The sequence below is a fragment of the Lathyrus oleraceus genome, chromosome 7 (genome assembly GCF_024323335.1).
Source record: "Lathyrus oleraceus cultivar Zhongwan6 chromosome 7, CAAS_Psat_ZW6_1.0, whole genome shotgun sequence".
Lineage (NCBI taxonomy): Eukaryota > Viridiplantae > Streptophyta > Magnoliopsida > Fabales > Fabaceae > Lathyrus > Lathyrus oleraceus.
The window spans coordinates 253,185,332-253,192,128 of NC_066585.1; positions in this window are offsets into that span (position 1 = coordinate 253,185,332).

The following is a 6,797-nucleotide window of genomic DNA, read 5'->3' on the forward strand; positions in this document are numbered from 1 at the left end:
TGATACTATCGAAAGCTTTCTGGCAATCCTCGGTCCAATCATGAGACTGATCTTTCCGAAGAAGCTTGAATATCGGCGCACATGTGGCAGTCATGTGGGATATAAATCTGGAAATGTAGTTCAAGCGGCCAAGAAAACCTCGGACTTGCTTCTCAGTTTTGGGTGCAGGCATCTCTTGTATTGCTTTGACCTTTGCAGGATCAACCTCAATACCTCTTTCACTTACCACAAAACCCAACAATTTGCCAGAACGGACTCCAAATGTACATTTGTTCGGATTCAGGCGAAGTTTAAACTTCCTCAAACGCTGAAAAAGCTTCAACAAATGCTCAATATGCTCAACTTCCGTTCGGGACTTAGCAATCATATCATCAACATAGACCTTTATCTCCTTGTGCATCATATCATGAAACAAGGTAGTCATGGCTCGTTGATACGTGGCTCCGGCGTTCTTCAAACCGAAGGGCATCACTCGATAACAGAATGTTCCCCAAGGTGTGATGAATGTTGTCTTCTCCATATCCTCTGGTGCCATCTTGATTTGATTATATCCGGAAAATCCGTCCATAAACGAAAAGACTTTGAATTTAGCTGTATTGTCTACCAACATGTCAATGTGTGGTAGAGGAAAATCGTCTTTCGGGCTAGCCTTATTCAAATCTCTATAATCAACGCGTCAATTTGCTTCTGAACTTCCTCTTTGATCTTCACTGCCATATCTGGATGAGTTCTTCTGAGCTTCTGCTTCACAGGCACGCACTCAGGCTTTAAAGGCAGGAAATGTTGCACAATATCCGTATCTAAACCCGGCATATCTTCATAGGACCAAGCAAAGATATATGAATATTCTCGTAGCAAATTGATCAAATCTTCCTTGACAGACCCTTCAAGAAGTGCCCCAATCTTCACCAGACGAACACAATCCTCAGACCCCAAGTTGACTGTTTCCAAGTCTTCGAGATGCGGCTGAATGATCTTCTCTTCGTGCTCAAGGAGACGGGTAATCTCATCAGGAATCCCCTCAACGTCATCATCCTCTGCCTCAAATAAAGGGAATTCAAAATTGGGAGATGGCGTTGGATCATTATGTTCAATGGGTTTTAGGATCAACCTGCATAATGATTTTGGTTAATGAAAAACTTTTAGCATTTAAACAAACAAACCATTATGCAGATGAAAAGGATTGCTTTTTATTGTTGTTTTTTTTATGGGTTTTTTGTGATCACTGATTTCATGCAAAAAGCAAAAAGTGAAAACAAAGGAAAAACAAATGTTTAACAATGCATTAATTGAATGAAAACATCATTGTATATATGCTTTGCCAACAATGTCATCACTTCTCCTTTTGGCATGGGAGAAGGGTTTTAAACAAAGTGAACAATTACTCTGATCTATGGATGACCGTAGGAACATCTACAGCGACCCAATTGTGGCAGACACCACCAGGAATAATGAAGTTGTTCACGTCCTCTGCATCCTCTTCCAAGATAGCAGCAGCTTCCTCCTCAGGTTGATCATCATGGATGAATCATCCACTCGTGAACAAACCTTGCTCATTACATGCCCCAGAACAGTAGCCAATGCCAGCCCGGGATCTATTGTCTTCAAGTTCAATCACCTTCCCTAATCCAGCAACTGCACCACATTCAATGGCCAGCTTTGCATCTTTGTAGGAAGAAAATGAAGGAGACTTCTTCTCGATTGGTTCATCAATAGATAAAGCTTGGAATGGTGTTCCAACTTCATCCTCAGCGTCAATGTACGAGAAAGAAGACAAATGGCTAACCAGGAGAGCCTTTTCTCCCCCTACTACAACCAATTTCTTATTTTTGACAAATTTCAACTTCTGGTGTAGGGTGGATGTCACGGCGCCAGCCTCGTGAATCCATGGTCTGCCTAAGAGACAGCTATAAGATGGATGGATATCCATTACCTGGAAGGTAACCTGGAAATCACTTGGTCCAATTTTGATTGGGAGATCCACTTCCCCAATCACGGTCTTGCGCGACCCATCGAATGCTTTCACAACAACCCCACTCTGCCTCATGGGAGGACCTTGATATGACAATCTGGAGAGTGTGGTCTTTGGCAATATATTTAGAGAAGATCCAGTGTCCACCAGCACATTGGACATTGCATCAGATTTGCAATTCATGGAGATATGTAAAGCCATGTTGTGGTCTCTTCCCTCCTCAGGGAGATCAGCGTCACAAAAGCTCAAAGTGTTGCAAGCAGTGATGTTTGCAACAATACTATCAAATTGCTCAATGGTGACGTCGTGATCAACATACGCCAGATCCAAGACTTTCTGCAGAGCCTCCCTATGTGGTTCTGAATTCAGCAGCAGAGAAAGAATGGAAATCTTGGATGGCATTTGTAGAAGCTGGTCTACAACGTTGTACTCACTCTTTCTGATGAGCCTCAACATCTCATCAGATTCTTCATCTACAATGCCACTCGGGCCAACTGATGAAACGGGAGTTTTTTGTACAGAGGAGGATGGTTTGGCAACATCACGTGCATGATTCTGAATATTCACAGCTGCCCCTACAGGGCGCTCAACAGTATCAGAAGCAACAGCCTTAGGAGGCGCAGAAAACACACGGCCACTTCGGGTCAAGCCACTTACATCAGCGACGTTGGTCACAGAAGTTGAAGGCAAAGGCACTTCTACCCCATCTTGCACAGCGACAGGATTGTATCTGAATGGTACGACTCTGTCTGAAGAGTAAGGCACAGGGCCTGCAGGTTTAATGACCAAAGAAGGGGAAGCCTTCGGCTTGCTGCTATTGTAGCGGATAACAACAGGCTCAGGCAACTTGAATACTGGTGAAATCACATTCACTTCAGGCTCGTCTTTATCAACATTGCGATTTTGCAGAATCTCAATGGTACCCTCATCCAACAACTTTTGGAGTTCTCTTCGTACTTGATCGCAACCCAAGCGGTTAACCGAGCAGACGCGACACTTGTCGTGGTTATGCTCTAAGTAGCTGTACTGACACAGCAAACGATGTAATTCAACCAACGACTGCCTAATGTGGCTTACATATCTGACCTTGTACTTCCCAAGGCATTCCTGAACCATATTAACTGACTTCCCATGCGCAGGCAATGGGTTCTTGGTGACATTCGGGCCTGAATCTTCAAAACTCAAGATTCCACATCTCATAAGGTCTTGAACCTTAGTCTTGAGTGGGTAGCAATTCTCGATGTTGTGGCCCGGAGCACTGGAATGGTAAACACAATGTTGATCTGGTTTATACCACCATTGTGGATTTGCAGGAATGGCAGGAGGATCCCTGGGAGAAACCAATTTCCTTTCCAACAAGGAAGGATAAAGCTCTGCATATGTCATAGGAATTGGATCGAAGCTGATCTTCTTCCTATCATAACTCAAGTTAGCTTGATTGGTTGTACTGCCACGAGGCTGGTAAGCCTGTTGTTGTGGATGAGGTTGTTGCTGATACTGAGGCTGTTGATATTGTTGCTGATGCTGATACTGCTGATGTTGCTGAGCATTGTCTTTAAAGACAGGTGCTATATGAGCCACCTGGTGTTGATGACCGGCACGACGTGCAGGCTTCCTCTGAGCGGAGGGTCTTCTGTGCGTGGGATGGGATTGCACAGCATGTGCTTCCCCATCCTTCCTCTTAAACGCTCCATATCGTTTAGAGGAAGAGCTCTCATCTTTCGCCAATCGTCCTTCACGGACACCTTCCTCAAGACGCATCCCCATGTTCACCATCTCGGTGAAATCAGAGGGAGCGCTTGATACCATCCGCTCATAATAGAATGAGCCAAGAGTCTTCAAAAAGATCTTGGTCATTTCCTTCTCCTCCAGCGATGGAGTAATCTGAGCTGCCAGCTCTCGCCATCTCTGGGCGTACTCCTTGAACGTTTCCTTGTCCTTCTGCGACATGGACCTGAGTTGATCTCGGTCAGGCGCCATATCGATGTTGTACTTATATTGCTTGACGAAAGCTTCGCCAAGGTCGTTGAAGGATCTGATATTGGCACTGTCTAAGCTCATGTACCATCTGAGCGCCGCACCGGACAGACTGTCTTGGAAATAATGAATCAGAAGCTGATCATTATCAGTCTGGGTAGACATCTTCCTGGCGTACATGACCAGGTGAGCGAGTGGACAGGTGTTCCCTTTATACTTTTCAAAGTCAGGTACTTTGAATTTAATCGGTATCTTTACACCGGGAACAAGGCACAACTCGGCAGCAGACTTGCCGAACAGATCTTTACCTCGAAGAGTCTTCAATTCCTTTCTCAGCTCAAGGAATTGGTCGTTCATGGCGTCCATCTTTTCATAAACGTCCGGGCCCTCAGACGGCTCAGAGTGATAGATGGTGTCGTCTACCCTTGGCATGGTATGCACGACAGGAGGAGCGGCAACAGGGACCGGGCTAGATGCCGGCATGTGAGCAAAAGTTGGAGCAGGCCGATCAGGCATAAAACCTGGAGGCATTCCCCAAGGGAACCCGGCTGGCATAGCATTGGGCACTTGATGAGCACTAACTGGCACAGTCGAAGCGACGACCTCTGAGATGACCGTCCGCTGGGCAGGCGTTGCAGGCGGTTGAGCAGGTTGATTTTGAGCAGCGAGGAGTTACTCCATCAAAGCGCCAAGTCTGGCGACCTCTTCTTTCAATTCTCTGTTCTCTTGTTCTAGCTGCTCCATGACTCTTGCAGAATTGACTCGAGTATAATACCGGTGAGTCAGCTTGTCTTCAAAATAAATGAAGAACACAGAGTTAGGACAAGAAGACCAGAAACAAAGGGTACCTGCTTATGCAAAAATGATGCATGAAATGTTTGTGCAGATGCTTTGTTTATTTTCAAGGAACCCTTAGGGTATTATTTGCAATATTTTGAATAGTTAAAGCATTTTAATTTCTCACGGAAAATATTTCATTCAATATATCGAGACAAAGAAGTACAACATTTTTGATTATTACAAAGAGAAAAGGGAAATAAACATCCTATGGATCCCTAGAAGCTCGGGATGCTGGAAGACGAGAAGTACACAGCTTCTTGATCTCTCTCTCATAGGCTGCTTCCATATTTGCTTTCTCTTTTGCAAGTCGATCATACTTCCTCTTCCAGAATTTGGAAGACTGAGGAAGCAGAGAGGTCCAAGTGTCGTTCGGGTCGTCGATCACTCGATGCTCGAGAAACTCAATCATAGCGTCCTTCTCCTTAAGCTGCTGAAGCAATTCTTCTCTTTCACGGATCCAAGCACGTGAAAGGTCTTCTTCTCTCAACTCCTCTACACGTTGGGTAGGGAGGGTTGAAGGCCCAGCCACATCCAACGGTGTAGGTCTCGGATGATCATATGGCATTAAGTACACGGCAGCTCTCTGTTTGACCCAAGAGGTGTATGGCTCCAAAGCAATGCAGTTCTTTGGACCCAACTCGTTCCTACTCTTCTTGTGAATACTGCGCCAAGCACGGACAAATCTGGCTTTCAGGCCTTGGGGATCTTTACCCTCCTGAAAGAATACGCCTTCTAACAGAATGTTATGAGGTTTATCCTTCAGGGGGAACCCAAGCTGACGTCGTGCGAGAATAGGATTGTAGCTGATCCCACCACATGTGCCAAGAAGAGGCACATTAGGGAATTCACCACAATAGTCAATGATCTGGACGGTATCGTACACGCGATCATACCAAGTGATATCATCATTGGTGAGAGACATAAGTCTCTGAGACCACCGTAGACATCCCTTGTTCTCCTTGAAAGCAACTGTCTGCGGCAAGTGCGAAATAAACCACTTGTATAGCAGGGGTAGACAGCAGACAATAACTCCTCCACCCTTTGCGTTCCTCAAATGCAAAGAGACATAGGCATCGCCTAACAAAGTCGGGACGGGATTAAGAACTGAGAAGATCCTAATGGCGTTCATGTCCACGAACTTGTCGAAATTGGGAAACAACACCAATCCATATATGAGCAGCACAAACAAAGCCTCAAAGGCATCCTCACTCATGGCCTTCCCATAAAAGGTAGCTTAAGCAATGAGGAACTCGGAAGGAAAACCCTGATTTCCGCCTTTGGTAGTCAGATTAGCCCTAATCAAATCTTCATCTATGTGCAACAAGTTGGCAATCTCTCGAGCAGTCAGAATACTCTCTAGGCCACTGAACGACACTTGATCCAGAATCGGGATCCCAATAAGGTGAGAATACTCCTCCAAAGTAGGCAACAACTGGAAGTCCGGAAACGAGAAGCAATGATACAGCGGATCATAAAACTGAGCCAGAGTACTCATCAGCCCTTCGTCAACCTGAGTAGTCAGCAGAGGCAGAAGCTTCCCATAGCGAGCTTTGAAACCCAAGGGATCTAATACATAAGATGTCAGATTCCTTAACTCTTTTACATCGGGCTGTTTAAAGCTGTACTTCTTTGTATGCCTTTTTGGTCTTTCCATGTCTGAAAATTTTGCAAATAAACCCTTTTAAGTTCCTTGAAAATTTTCTTTTTTCTGATGACATGAAGTGCAGATGAATGCATGAATGCATGAATGCAACAATCACACTCAAGGATCAAACAAGTCACACCAAACAAAGGTCATGGGAAAGCTCATTGTATCCCTAATATCAATCATCCATTTTGGTGGATTTAGGTTTTCACCTTATCGACACCCAAGTTCCATTGATATTAACGGTACATGAACCGGCTCGAACATCCTTAATATCAACCATCCGTTTTGGGGGATTTAGGTTTTATACCTGATCAACGCCCAGGTTCCATTGATATTAAGGTTGTCTGAACGACTCAACCA